This window comes from Camelus dromedarius, chromosome 6, assembly GCF_036321535.1.
Source record: "Camelus dromedarius isolate mCamDro1 chromosome 6, mCamDro1.pat, whole genome shotgun sequence".
In the NCBI taxonomy this organism is placed as follows: Eukaryota; Metazoa; Chordata; class Mammalia; order Artiodactyla; family Camelidae; genus Camelus; species Camelus dromedarius.
This window is the reverse complement of record NC_087441.1, coordinates 74593607-74609312: the sequence shown is the minus strand read 5'-3', so window position 1 is coordinate 74609312 and position 15706 is coordinate 74593607. Positions and strand designations below refer to the sequence as shown.

Genomic DNA, 15706 nt, shown 5'->3' with positions numbered 1-15706 from the left:
AAGAATCTGAAAAGAAAAAAATATGTATGTATGTTTATGTATAACTGAATCACTCTGCTGTACACCTGGAACTAATATTGTAAATCGACTACACTTCAATCAATTTTTTAAGGTCAAAAAATAAAATTAAATTGATGCATTAAATATATTTTTAAAAAAATAAATGCTGTGTGAGTGAGTAGAGGCTTGATTTTTAAATCAAACCTTCTTGACTCCCCTCCAATATGCCCCTCCCTAACTCCACCAAGAGACTCTGGCCATCCTGCTATGAAGCGACCCATCTCGTAAGTAAAAACAACAGGTGTGACACACCTGTTTTTTTACCGATCTTTAGAATCTATCTTTAGTGAAGCTATAGTAGAGTCTATGAACTATTGGAGAAAATCGACTGGAAAGTCACTCCTATACAGTTAAAAAGCCAAGCCAACAATAGAACAAGAAACCCTCAAGACCTTAGGACTAGACATAGCCTTATTTCACAGTTTTGCCATCAACCGTAGTGATGTATCTGAGGTTAGTCTGCAGAAGTCTTTTGCAGCTTGGGCGATGTTTCTGCCCTTGTTAGAGTCTACAGAAACCTCTTGATTTTTTTCCCCCTTCTCTTCTTCTTTTTTAAATTACTGTTTGACTGCACGTACACATTATATTTCATGTAAATACATATATACTTCCTGATTTTTACATTTCACTTACAGGCATCATCTTTAGGAACCCAAATCAGAAATTTCAAAATTGTCTCGAAATCATTCGTCATCCCCCACGTCAAACCTCTATCCTCTACCTTTAAAACGTTTTTTAAAACCATACCAGCTTCCTCATTCTCACAAAAGCTGCCCAAGTTCATGTCCTCACCATTTCTAACCTGGAAAAATGCGATAGACTCCAACAGCCTCCTCTCCTCCAGGCCTGTTCCGTGTAGTTCCATCTCCCTCCCGCCCAAGAACTCAATTTCCAAAGCAAAGACCTAATGGCTTTCGTGTTCTGCTTTATCAAAATCTCCTGCTGCTCCTCATGCCCACGCCTAAGGGAGGCGCTCGAGGCTGTGTTATGTGGGGCTTCAACCCATCTGACCAGGCTCCTGTCCCACAACCTCCTTCCAAACAAACTACTCCATCACACTCCTCCCAATTCCCCAGTTCCCCAACCATGCCAGGCTTCTGCACAGGCTGTTGGGATGTTCTTCTAGTTCTCTCTCCATCTGCTGGACATTGACCCTGCCTTCCACACGTTCAATGCCGTGTCCTCTATGAAGTCTGCAGACCTCATCGTGGGGTTCATTACTCACTGCCTCACCATCCCCCAGAGCTCGGCTCAGTCTGTACCGCACAGTAGTAACTCGTGTGCATTCTGTCTCCTCTGTACTGAACATCATATCTTAATGTTTGCATTTTGTTTAAACTTGGCATTTAGTAGGTACTCATTTGATCAATTTGTAAGAGGCATATAGCCTAAGGCAATACATTTACCAAAAAACAAATGAAAGGTTGAAACCAAGTAATAAATCAAGATATGGACTTAATATTTACCACAAGATATGAATGAACTGAAGAGTTACACAGAAATATAAGGAAATATAATAAAAGACTGGTCAATGAACATAATTTCAGTTATTTAGTGAGACCAAAAAAAAATACTATTGAACTTTACAGAAAACATCCTCACTGGTTCTTTTTTTTTTTTAAGATCCTTTGCATTATCTTTTTATTTTTCAATTGAAGTATAATCACTTTACAATGTAGTGTCAATTTCTGGTGTACAGCATAATGTTTCAAGATTATACATATACATACATATATTGCTTTTCACATTCTTTTTCTTTATAGGTTCCTACAAAATAATATAGTTCCCTGTGCTCTACAGAAGGACTTGTATATATCACTGGTTCTTAATGTTTATCCTTCTCTAAAAGTGATGAACTCTAAAACATTTTTCCTAGTAGTTTTCCTATCTCTGCAAAACCAGTGGCAACTTCCCAGGGGGTAGATAGCTCATGTTCCCTTGAGCTTAACCAACTCTCTCCACCGTTAAAAGACTTCTTTGTTTTATTGACTCGCTCCTCTGAACTATAGTTGTCAGTATCAACATCTTTGATACTGTTCTCAATTGCAACAATCAGGACTGACCTCTATTTTGTCAGATTTTATTTCTCTAGCTCTATTTCCACAGATATTTCTAGATAAATGACCCAATGCCACTTCAAATTTTAAATTAATAGATATAAATATATATATATATATTTTTTTCCTAATCCATTCACTTTTCCTCCTGTTTCTGTTTGAAAGACTCTACTAGCTTTCTGATCTAATAATCTTGCCATCTCAGGATTATCTTTAATTTTTCTCAAAGAGAGGGACCAGAGATGCTCTGGGCTTTACAACCTCTGCATGGATAAGACAGGCCTATTATGCCACTTTATTTTTAAAATTCCACTCTTGCATTTTCCATCTTTATATCAGTTTTCAAATATGCCACTTCTTTACCTGATGATCTCGCAAAATCACCTGCAAAATGATAACCTACAAAATCACACCCTAAAGAGTCCCTTGGTCCTCAGTGTCTCCTCTCTGATACTGACTTGGCAGGGGCATCTCCAGTTTCACCCCAGTTGGATTCTCAGTCTTACTGGCACATGACAGCTCACCCTCACCTCTAAGCCTTCACACATGCCATTCCTTCTGGCTGGAATGCCCCCTCCTGCTCTATTCTGCTAAGCCTCCTTCTTCTCTGCCTCTTTAGCATACACGTCCTCCACATGGCTCGCCTCAAATCATCCAACTCCAGAGTCCTCCATTCTATTTTTTTCCAGCATCCTCCCACCCCAGGTTATACATTAGCATCTCTCCAGCTCTGCTGGTTTGTATTAATGCTAATTTTTCATTCCACACTTGAATTTGTATTTAGGATGCCAACTGGCCATACAACCATGGTTTCTATCTCCACATCTTCTCCTGCCTTTTAAACACCCATTCGGTGTACCCACCAGGCATCTCTGCCTGCTGGGGGGGAAGAAGTAAATAAAAGAACTAAAATTGCAGCAGGAGAGATTAAAATGAAGGCCCAGAAAGTAAATGGGAATTTTCCATTACTGGCAAATGCCATGGGCTTCCATCTGTTTTAGGTGGTTTCCTTGGACGCCGATGATTCAGGTACAGAGACAATCATCACATTTGGTTTTCTGTTCTCTTTTTGCTCTTTCTCTGACCTTTTCTTACCAGGTTCGGGCTCAGTCCCCTGGTCTACTGCCCGCCTCCTCCCTCCTTTCCCAGGAAAGCCCACTCAGACTCGGACCAGCTGGAAAGCTCAGCTGGACAACACCTCAGGAAAGGCCCTGCCTGTCACTTTCTACATTTTCTATCCCCTCGAGGGAGAGAATGAACTTTCCACCCGTGGGGGTCACTTTTTGCCCCATCTGAAAACCTAAACATTTCAGCTCCTGCTCTGCAGGCACATATCAAAGATCCTTGCTTAGAAAGGGCCCTACAGTTTTCTCCCCAAGGACCAGCAAGGAGATGCTGAAAGACCCCTGAAAGACGGGGCAGGACCCTGTGGGGCCTTCCAGGGACAGACCCCCTCCCCCATGGCCTCTGCTGTAGCGTGTCTCTCAAGTAACCAGGTAACAGTGGCTCATGCGTATTTCTTGAGTTTTTCAGATGCTTAAAACCACCGCCAAATGGAAGTAATTAACAACTTGATGATTGTGACCGCTTGAACCCCAGACCATCTGGCCCTAGGGGCTGATAATGTTGACCACCCCATTACCTCCACATTAACCAGAGAATCCCGAACAAGCTGGTCACGCACCCTGCGACCCCCCATCCCTCATCTGGCTTTTAAACATGCTTTGCCAAAACCCCTTTGGGGAGTTCTGGGTTTTCTTGGGCATGACACCCCTACTCCCACCCCCCTTCTCCTTCCTCAGCCCTGCAAAAAAACCTTTCTCTGCTCTAAACACCAACATTTTGTGGTTTTGTTTTTTTTTTTTTTACCGCATTGTGCATGGAGCACACAAACTTGCCTTGGGTAACAGTGTCACTCAGTTCAGCAGTTTTTTTTAAATCCCTGAAAGAATGGCTCTGGTGCTTGGGGCAGAAGAAGATGCACCATTGCTGTCGCCCTTTCTTTTCTTTCTTTTTTTTTTTTTTCTTTGTGCGTGGGTGGGAGGGGGCTGTTGGAGAGGTTTTATCTGATCCGCGCCATTATCTGCAGATACAAACTGCCCACCCGGATGGTCCTCCCACCTTGTTTTGTCCTCCAACTACTCCTCCAGCAGAAGATGGAACCAAGTAGTCTTGGAATTGGGGATGGGTTGTGGGGAGGCAGCACAGTTATTTCCTTGACCCCCATTTCCCAGCCTCAAGCAGGAGCTCAGATCACTGGCTGCTACATTTTCTGGATGGTTCCAGTAAAACTCCACGCATTTTCAGGATTCTGAGTCCTACTCTTCTCCACCCCCAGTCCACTGTGCCCTGAAGCTGGCCGGCCACGTGTCCTGGACCCCCGCTCCTCCCCACCCTCTGCCACTCCGCGTCTCTGTGCCTCTAGGGGCTCCTGGAACCTGGCCGGTCCACCCGCTGGTCTGCCCACTGACTCGCCTGCTTGCTGCGTTCCTCGGTCGCCGATGTAGAGCAGCTCTGGCTTTGGGATGAGCCAGCGAGCCTGCGGTGGCGGCGGGCTGGGTTCCGGGCCAACAAACTTCTTCGGGACCCTCCAGCGGGCGCCCCGGCGGGCGGCCCGCCTCCTCCCCGCGCCCTCGGAGGCGGATCCCGGCAGCGGAGGCAGCGGCTGGGACGGTGGGGGCGCCTGGGCGCAGGGCCGGGGCCGAGGAGGCCGAGTCCTGGGACCCCCGCCTGCGCCCGCGCCCCGGGGAGCCGCACTCGGAGAAGCAGCCGCGGGTCGGAGCCGGTAACCCGGCGGGGAGGAGGCACCGCAGCCCCGCGCCCCCCTGTTTATGTCCCTTAACTGTCTCCTCGCTACCAGGGGAGGGGAGCGTCTCTAGACCGAGACAAAAAAAAAAAAAAAAAAAATCGAGCGGCACGAATGTATATTGAGTTTATTTGTTTTGTGCCTTTAACCTCATAGATTTTTGTTTTCCTTCTGTATTGGTGTCTGTTCACAGCGGCATCAGCAGGGCTCCTGGTTCCGCCTTACAAACACGCAGTCCAGCCAAATCACCTAGAACTAAAGTATGTAGCCCGCAGCCTGCCTTCCGTGAACCCGGCCACACAAACCACAATCTGTGTAGCCTGCAAAGTGGCCAGATCGTGCCACCCGTTGGGGGCCCCGCCGTTGCGCACGCTCTCCATGGGAATGCAGAATTGCAGGTGTGCGCTGTTCAGCCACCCAGACCCAGCTCCGCGCGCAGCACTGTTTTCACGTTTTCTCGCCAAGCAGATGCACGCCGAGGACGAGAAAAGCGAGCGGGTGACCCAGGGCTGGCCTGCGTGCGGGAGGGAGGGGGGAGGCCGGGTGGCCGCGCCGCGCAGCTTACCTTGACCGCGACCGCGAGCGCGCGCCTGGCCCCCCGGAGGCGCAGTGGAGTCCGGGCAGGGCTGCCGTACCGCCGTGACTGAGCGCCCTGCGAGTGGGGAAGGGGAACGCATCCCTGCCCTTATTAGTCTCTCCCGTGTGACCCTCCCACTCGGCGGGGACGGAGGACTCCGCCAGACAGGACTCCGCCAACTCGTGCCCAGGTTTTCCTTAATTACAGCCCTGTCGCCTGGGAGCCACGAAGAATGCCTTTCAGGTTTCTGTTTTATTAGCGGTTTCACAGATAGGATGACGGATGGATGCAAGTGCCTACAGTGTCTCACTTCGGTTAGGAAGTGTCTTCAAAGTATGGCATGTGGCGTCCAGTCACAAGTAGATCATTAGTTTTTTTTTTTTTTAACACTTGAGCTAAAAGGGAAAATCATTTATGTTTCAGTTTTTACTTTTATTTCTGTTTCTATAAAGTTCATCAAAGAGAGCCTGCCGGATTCTGATCATGTGCGTGGATACAGGGTGGTGGGACATGGTTTGTCTCAGAGTCCACAAAAGTATTATGTGATTTTAAATATTGTATCTTTCTGTGAATTGAAACTGCAGATCCTGGGTTTTGATCTGGGAGTCTTTGGGACTCCTTGGAACATGTGAAGGTGACACTTCTCTGCAGATCAGTGTAGGTGTATGTGCGTATGTGTAGGTAGACAGATTATATATAGTAGGTATGTATGTATATTTGTAATACATATTGTGTATATATATATATATATATATATATATATGTATATATATTTGAAAGAAAAGTGAAACCATTATAGAATTCAGGCATTAAAAAACAGACAAATTGGTTTAATGCTCAGTATTGGCACAGTTGGAGATAAATAAGAATAAATTATACTATTTATCACTAACAGTTAAAATCATTAAGATAAGAGTCATCTTAAACCATAGAAATAGGGTTCACAAATGGTCTGGGCTCACAGATCAGGAAATAAAGAAAATTAGGCTGGTAAAAATCAAAATGTTAAAAAAAATTTAGAAGATAGCTGTTTCCACTTCATGGAAGTGAAACTCCTAAAGAGTCAACGAGAAGTGGTTTTTAAACCTGTCTTTCAGCGTGATCAAAATCCCTGCAGTTTCAGAGTCTTGCAACCATGGTGATGCAAACCAAGTTTCTATGTCAGGACTTAAAACCTCCTGGTGTGTTTTCTTCTCCTGTGATTTTCATCACTGGTTTTTGGTTCACTGTGGAAAGAGGCCAAGGAAGGAGGATGTCACACGAGTCACACCGCTCAGATGGCTATTCGGAAAACACGGTTCACAAACCTGCATCAGACTTGTGCCGATCTTTCTCTGATTTTTTAAATAGTATTACCCTGATCTGAATCTTTTTTTCTCTCACTAAGCAATTGTACTTTATCTTTTAATTGCTAGTGAGTTGAAGTAAAAGCATCCAGGCTTTATTTCTCTTAGAGATTATTAACTTTACATTTATATTTAATTAGTACTATTTAAAGGAAGACTTTAAAACTACTTAACAGGAAGCTGGACATTTTGCCTCTAATGTGTGTTTTAATACAATTAAATCAACTTCATCTTACATGATTTTCTTATACATTTTAATAATCTCATAATCTTTCAGAGGTTTTCGAACTAACCAAATACTTTTACATTTTTGTTTCTGTCTTGAATTGCTCCTTTTCCTACTCAGTGTTAAACTAACCAAGAGTTCAGAAGAAAGTGAGAAATGAACAAATAAAATTAAAAAGTATTCATGTCTGTGCTTATTTTGTTCCTAGATAACGCCAGCATCCTCAGATCAATAAATAAAATACTCCTGTGTTCTTCTTTCAGAAAAGTGTTCGAATCTGGGCTGGTTTCATGATCACAGACTGTCGAATCCCGAGGTCTTGGTCCTTTATCCAGTTGTTTTCATTGAATTTTACAGTGACTTCAAGTCAAAGAGCCCCTAACCAAGCAGCTTTTATTTCTCTAACCTACATACAGTTATAAATGAACCGCCTTTCCGCTTGCTTCTGAAGCTACCACTGGTATGAACATCTGAAAATAATAGGGGAATCTGACAGGACTTTGAATTCCAGCAACTTGCAGGGTCTCTAATGCCCAGTTTAGCTGTACCCTTGCGTGCCTTAAAAAATTTTTTAAAATTTCAAACACAAACTCCTTTCAATATTTATGCCCCATGGGAGACACGTCGAACTAGTATTTTTATGCCATATGCAGGATAAATTCCATTTGAAATGCATTTTTAAAAAACTGTTCTATATTTTAATGCCCCACTTACATAACTTAAACAATTTAAATTAACATTGCACCACATTTTGATAATTGAACCATGATTAGAAATTTAAAGAAGGTGTTTTTTTCTAAGCCTTACTTCTCAATCGTTTGTTTTTTGTTTTAATGTTTTAAAATGTACTTTAATGGGAAAACTGTTAACATTCTCATCAAACAAATTAAATAGACAAAGGATTCTGTAAAGTCATAGACACAATTATTCTTTGGAGGAGCAGAAGTGTCATCATGCCGTTAAAAAAAAAAAAAGACTTGCTACTGAACTTGTTCGATAACACAAAGATCTGCGCTTACTTTTTTTGGTGGTATTTGACAGTCGTTTTTTTTCTTTTTTTTTGATTTTTAAAGATTGAAGTATAGTTGATTTACAATGTTGCATTAGCTGCTTCTGTTTTAACTGGGCTATTTCTTTTTCCCTTTCTTCATTTCAGTGTACTTTGGGACGCCCAGCCGCGTTGCTTTGCCTTTTCCTTTTTGTAATTTCTTTGACTTTTCTCCCCCATCAGAGTTTCCATTTTCCAAGAAGAAAGAATTTCAGCCTTGCCCCCAGCTAACTTCTTAGCTCCCGAACCATGAGTGCTTATTCTCTATTGAATGGATGGGATACAGTCATGCATTGACTTTCCTAAAACTCCGTGAAAATACTTCAGTGCATCCTTAGCGGAGGAACAGATGTCACTGTAGCTGTAATTACCAGCTCTGACTTGTCATCGTGAGCATGCACTTTCCATCCTGTTCCTTTCTAGCCAGTATGACATGATAGTCCTATCATACGAATAAGGGTAAAAAGTAAGCCATCGTATTAGTTCCAAATTTTTAGTAATCAGTTAAAGTAAGCGAGGGTATTTAAAAAATTTAAATGCTCTTCTTACCATTGTTTCAGAAAGTAATTCTTCCCCTAGAGATAATATTCCACTGGTGGTTGCTGTGTTTGCTTCCATTCCTGGAAGACATTCTAGCTCCTGACATTAGAAATGAGAGGAAGACGTGGTCACAGAGCTGACTTTCACTCTATTTATTAGAGCTTCTTCCTAGGGATCAGTGACTCTGAAAGGAAGTATGTTAAAAGGCAGACGCGTGACTGGAGAAAATGTTTATTAATACACAGCCAGCTCTCAAAAATCATTTTTTAAAAGGAGAGAGATATATATCCCAATAGAAAAACAGAGCAAATGTGAAGAGGTGATTCATGCAGGAAATACAGATGGTCAGTAAACACATGAAAAAATATTCAACTACATTATTAGGCAAAGAAATGTACATTTATAAAGGAGTGATTTTTTTCCCCTACACATTTTGAGAGGATTAATATTTTCAACTCCAAAATAATGAGCACAGAATAGTTGCCCTTCCTAAAGGGCAAATTAGCTTTCAATGCTTTAAAATATGTATGTAAAGTCAGCTTCACAAACTCCTCTAAAACAGTGACTGTGGTTATTTCTAAGTTAGGATTATAGGAGACTGTGATTTCTTCCTATTGCGTACCTGTAATATATAAATTTTCTACAATGAATATGTATTACTGTTGTAATAAAGTATAACAAACATTAACAAGTGTGGTGTTCTATTTATCGCCAGAGGACTGAGAACTTCGCCTTTCAAGTACTCCTTTCAGTCATTACCAGTAGGAATCTTCCAGATAAAAATGAGGAGTATGCAACTTAAAACATTTAAACTGAGTCTAGCGATTGCATTTGAAAGCAAATATTAATTAAACCTATAATGAAAAAATATGAAAAGGAACATATGTATGTACATGTATGACTGAAACACCATGCTGTACACCAGAAATTGACACAACGTTGTAAACTGACTAGACTTCAATAAAAAACAATGGAAAAAATAAATTAATTAAAAAAAACCTTTTACTCATTCAACACATTATTTTGGATGCCTCTTAAGCTGAACAGTGTAGGGTATACAAAGGCAGGGTGGACATGGGCCCCACCTCCTGGAGTTTAACATTTGGTCAGAAAGAGATGATGTGGATATAGATACAGATATAGATACTATGAAATGAAAATACAATGTGCAATAAACAAAGTAGGTATAAAATACAGGGAGCATTCAAAGGAGGGGGAAACTCTATTCATATGTGGAAGCATCAGGGTCAAAAGATTTCAATGAACAAAATACAGTTGCCCTTTGAACCACATGGTGTTGGTCTATGCGGGTCCATTTATATGTGGATTTTTCCACTACCTACCTCCCATGGTACTAGATGATCCCTTGGTGGTTGAATCTGTGGCTGCAGAACCACAGATGCAGAGGGCTGACTGTAGACTCCACACTGACCCAAATTTTCCCCAGTGTGAAGGGTCAGCACCTCTAACCCCTGCATTTTTCAAGGGTCAATTATTATGCATCCATTCTTGGTCAGCTTAAATAAATATCCTTACAAATCATCAGCGCATCATAGAACTAGAAGAGGCACTGTAAATAATTACATGTGAAATGATGAATTTACTATTTCTAAAATAAATATCTGTTGAAAGAATCAGCACAGAAGCTCACTTCTCTCCTTATTCAGACAAGGTTCAGGAATTGTCTTTATGCTGAACTAAATCCTTTCTCTGGAAGATGAGGCCCTAAGCAGTGTGACCTCAATCTTCTCAACTCAGTTCCCGTCAATGCATGTGATGCCACAGCTAGATTAATGACTCACGACCACAGAATGAACAGTCCAGTGTCTCCTCGCACTTCCTCCAGTTGCTGCCTCCAATAGACACATGAGGTGGCTGTTGAAATTCTGCTTATTTCAGGTGTTTTCCATAACACGGCTCCTTCCCTGGCCTCTTTCCACCAAACAGACTCCCCCCCGCAACCCCCACACCCTGCCTCAGAGCAGCAGAGCACGATTTGCCCCTTTTGATGACACTGTCCTTCCCGTGACCTTGTCTCACGCACATTTCTGTATCTGGCCCTCTGACTCGATTATCAACTCCTCGAGGACTAGAAGTGTGTTTCTCCTTGTTTAATGACACCCACAAGACCTAGTACAAGTAATTGTTTTTTTCTTCATAGAATCTTCAAATATCTGTTGAAATGGAACCTGTGGTGATTTAAGCAACTGAGGGCATACAGGTTTCTAATGACATAGCATAGATTAAATCTCAGAGTTGGTATGGAAAATGGTAAGTCCATTTAGTATTATCTCAAAGAAATTAAATTACTGTATTGCCAAAATAATCACAGGATAACTTGTCCTCACCTGTGAAAGACCCCAGAACAGAGACTCTGAGGACAGCCACATCAAGACAAGGCTGTGATTGGTTGAAAATGTCCTCACCCTACGTCCTCTTCACTTCTTTTCCAAACCTTAGGTAAATTTTCATTTTCGAAAATGAAAAAACAGCTCTATCTAATCTCTTGTTACTCTTAGAACATGAAAAATGGCCTCTAATTAAACTTTGTTCTAACTCCTGAATGTTTTCCTTTGTTTTGGTAGATAATATTTATTTACTTATTTTTAATTGAAATACAGTCAATTTATAATGTGTTAATTTCTGGAGAACAGCATAGAGATTCAGTTATACATATGCATATATTCCTTTTCATTTTCTTTTTCATTATAGTTATTACAAGGTATTGAATATAGTTCCCTGTGCTATACAGTAGGACCTTGCTGTTCTGAATGTTTTAAAATAACCAATCCTGTGTACAATATCTAAAAATAATAATTCCATATTGGCACATCATAAATGATCAGTTAGCTAGAACATTATGTCAGGCTTATATCAGTAAGTTTGTGCTTCTCTTCATTATAACCTCTTTTTTAAACATTATTATAAAATATTGACTATAGTTTCCTGTGCTATACAGTAGGACCTTCTTATTCATCTATTATATATATAGTAGTGTGTATCTGCTAATTCCAAACTTCTAATTTATCCCTCCCCTAGTGTATACTTTAGCTTTTAAAAGTCCTTCAACATATTTTAGCTTTTTAAAATCCTTCAACAACCGCATTGCCCTAAGACTAAAGCTCTGAACGAAGCCCTGACTGAGCCAGGATTTGCACCCAAGTCTGTCCCATTTCCCAGCCCAGGCTCTCACCCATGCTGCTCTGCGCCTTGTCTTCTGCAAGCACCTGTTTGCAGCCCTACATCATCCACCAGACAGGCAAGGGGAACTCCAGACAAAGCTGGGGCCTCAGAGGAGCATGGCGACCACATAATCCCCTTACAAGACTGTGTGAAATAAACCTAAGGTCTCTGTTTTTAAGACCAGAATCAATTTAGAGAAAACCATGAACTAGATGGGTTGGACAGAAAGTTATTTTATTTACTCAAATGTTGTGCTGCCACATCCTTTAGTCTATGCTGACTTAGAAGAACAGAAAAGAAATTCCAAGATACTGAAATAGGCAAAATGCTAGTCAACTAAGGCAAGGTAAGATGAATTTGACTAGACTCTGTTCTGTTCACTATCAAAGGTGACAGATTTACCTGCATTTCTGATACTCAAGGACATTCTTGCTGTCAAATTATTTTACATAAACCCATTTTTATCCATCTTAAATGTAAACGTCTATGTTTATAAAACCCCTTTCAAGTAATTATGAGAAGTCATAAAACATAGCTAGCGAAGGAAATGATGATGGTTCATAAATCTACGCTTATTTTTAAGCACTTCAGGTGTTAACCAAACACTGCAGAATATCTTTTTTTTTCTTTTCCTATACAGAGTAGTTCTTTGTTTTGAATAAGAACCTCACAATCACTTTTAGCGTTTTGATGGTCATGTTAAAACCCGCTATCTTTCATCTAAAGACCTGCTTGCACGGGCTGCCAGACAGACACTCTCCTGCTAATCCCGTCCCTGACGTGGTCGCTGCTCAGCTGGTTCTGCTGTGGTGCCCTCACTGGGTTTTGGCCCCAGCCCTGGGCATGCTGGTCCCATCAGGAGCTAGGCGTCCTCTGAAGCAGAGGAAGGACCAGTCTCATGCCAGCGGTTTCTGTTAGAATGACAGTCTTACGGTACGTGGCACAGCTGGCATTAAGGGGCATTGTTCTTGACTCCATGTATCTTTGGCTATAATAGCTGATCCCCAGACTCAGTAGCTTGAAACTGTAACCATTTATTACTGTGCAGGAGTCCGCTGACTGACGTTCGTCTGGTCTAGGCTGGGTGTGACTGGTCTCCGCTGGGCTCTCCCCCGCGCCTGCCGTCCGCTAGCAGGTCAGAGAAAGGTGGGCGGGTAGTAAGTAAGAGGCTCAGTTGGGACAGGTCCTGTCTTCTCCACGGGACCGCTTATCCGCCAACAGACGCGCCTGATCAAGAGGTCACAGGGGCTCAAGTCCGAGCGGAAGCTGCACAGCCTCTTGCGCTTCGGCCCAGAACTGGCGCTCAGCCACTCCTCCCACGTTCCACTGGCCGAAGCTAGTCGCAAGGTCGGGTCAGAGTCAAAGCTCTATCCCTCGATGACAGAAGCTTTAAAGTCACATTGCCCAGAGCACGGATGTAAGAGGACGGAGCGCTGGAGCTGCAGGCAGCTTGCCACGGCTGGAAAGATGCACAGGGCGCGTCCTCACTCAGCCCCTCGCGGTCCGTCCGCACCTCCCCTGGGTACCGGTTGCCTCTACAACTACCACTAACCGGCTGCCGCTGCAGCTCTGCAGGTTCTGTCCACTCGCTAATTCCAGCCCTTCTCACTCAGCGTCACGGAAACTGAAGGGATCCTTCACCCCACTCTCTTCCTGAGGTGTAGAGAACCCAGATGTCTGCACGCCTGCTGTCTCCATCTGAGAAACCCTGGACTGTAGTTTCCGCCTTCCCCGCTAGCTCAAGGGAATCCAGCAAGCTTCCCAGCTTCAGAAATCTCAAGAGAAGAAGTGAATCTTGCCATCGGTCGTCAGAAAGCCTCGCCACACTTCAGGGAGATAGATAAAGTACCTTGACAGGGTGAGAAGGGACAATCTGGCGGCTCTTTGTCCCCCTTTCTGTCATAGCTTCCATTGCTTTGCTGGTGACAGACTGTCGCGCCAGGTGAGCCTTCCTCAAAGGAGAGGGACTGGGATGCTAAGGGACCAGAACCTTTCTCCTTTTGCATCTAACCTTTGAGAACTTGGCATCTTTTTTTTTTCTTTTTTTTAACTGTTTTCTCTCTCTATAATAATGTGTAGGTGATGTTGAGGTGGGAAGCCCCATAAAAAGACTCGCAGGACACCCAGGCAGGGCCACTACTCTCCCGCCAGCACCATCTGGTTCCCTGGCCCAGCAGCTTTATCTCACTTTTTGCCTCTGAAGTGGCTAACTTCTAGAAAAGTGGATCTCACTCCTGATTGGTCCCTTTTCCTCACTCCTGATTGGTTATTTCTCTCCTTCCTGATTGGTCCACTTCCCTCACTCCTGATTGGTCCATTTCTCTCCCTCCTGATTGGTCCATTTCTACAAAGCTTGTTCCTAATTAGTCAACTTTTGTTATACCTTATTTGCATATGATATTGCAAAGTGTAAACTGGCAGCCTATAAAGACCTGTGTGAACCTACAGACGGGCTCCAGAGCTTGGAGTGTTAACGCCTCTGGGCCTGCTGGCGTAATAAACCTGAGTTCTCCAGCTCTCTGAAAGCTGTTTGGTCTCTTGCCTGGATCCAGGTTGCTGTCACAACTGACCTGTAACACTGAGCTGTAGCACATTTTTCTGCAACAAAGTGACACAAAGTTACTCCTGGAGAGTGACAGGGACCACTTGCTATACGTGGGATAGCCCTAGAAAGCCTCTGTAAGGGGTGATACTAGTGCTGAGATCTGAACGCCAGCTCTGTAAAGATCAGAGCGCTGGCGCAGCCCAGGGAGAAGGCTCTGGGCGGGCAGAGCTGGGCCTGTTCTGCGAACATTAAAAGGCCTTCTTGTCTGGAAGGGCTGAGCCAAAGAGGGCGTGGTAAGAGATGATGGATTCCAGGGCCAAGTCCTGCAGGGCCCTTAAGGCCCCCCAGTGAGAAGTTTCTATTTGGTGCTATAAAAGTGGGAAGGGACTGGAGGGTTTGAGCAGGGCAACAGTATGAACTGATTTTTGCTTTACAAAGATCACTCTGGCTTCTGACAGTGAAAATAAAGAGACCAGCTCCAAGGCTGTTGTATCCAGGCAAATGTCAGCAGGGGCTACCATGAGGGGGGTGGTTGTAAGAGGAAAGATGTAAACAAATCAAGGCACCTTTTTAGAGGTGGTCTTGGCCAGACTTGCTGAAGGGCCGGGTGTAGGGGCTGAGGGAATCGGAGAAGCACAGGACAAGCCTATATTTCAGGAACACAAGAGACCTTAAAGATGGCCTGGACTAAAGAACCCTCATCATATAATGCACTTCCTACATATGGACATATGACTATATTGAATCTTGGTTTGCAGTAGCCGAGAACTATTAAAGTTTATTTTGGACAAAAAACAAAAACAAAAACAAAAACAATCTCTTGCTACAACAAATTTCTTCTGTATAGCACACTGAACTGTATTCAATATCTTGTAGTACTATAATGAAAAAGAATATAGGTATGTATATGGATCACTGAAACATGCTGAACACCAGAAATTCACACATGACTATACTTAAAAAAAAAAAAAAAAAAAAAAAAAAAAAAAAAAAAAAAAAAAGCTGAGTTGAGACTTCCTGACAAGGGAAATAGTAATAAAATGAAATCCACAAAGAAAAAAAGTTTGCTTGTACCAATCAATCATGTTTCTATATTCATTTTACTCAATATAAATTAAATAAAAAGTTGCTTTGTTTTCAAAGGCTCATCCTTTAGGGAAAAGGAGGAGGGAGAAATTCCTGATAAAGGACAGACAAGCCCTGTGTTACAGTTCGTGTTGGAGGGCGAGGAGGGGCGTAAGCCCTCCCAAGTGATCCCTTGTCACATTGTGAGGAGGAGGGGGGCCGGGGGTGGGGAGGGACAGAATCACGTAAGCGT

At 42.9% G+C, this 15706-nt stretch overlaps 1 protein-coding gene across 4 annotated transcripts in view; it reads right to left on the bottom strand.

The window, feature by feature from the left end:
* Nucleotides 1-5602, bottom strand: part of COL19A1 (collagen type XIX alpha 1 chain) — a 319412-nt gene extending 313810 nt beyond the window's left edge. Inside the window, exon 1 of one of the 4 annotated variants that reach the window (XM_010975277.3) lies at nt 5489-5602. The gene's annotated coding sequence lies outside the window, so the exon portion shown is untranslated. Of the gene's footprint in view, nt 1-4238; nt 4325-4588; nt 4787-5488 lie in introns of those variants that run through there. The other 3 variants (XM_031455936.2, XM_031455935.2, XM_031455937.2) reach the window with 3 other exon arrangements.
* Between the last annotated feature and the right edge of the window lie 10104 nt (nt 5603-15706).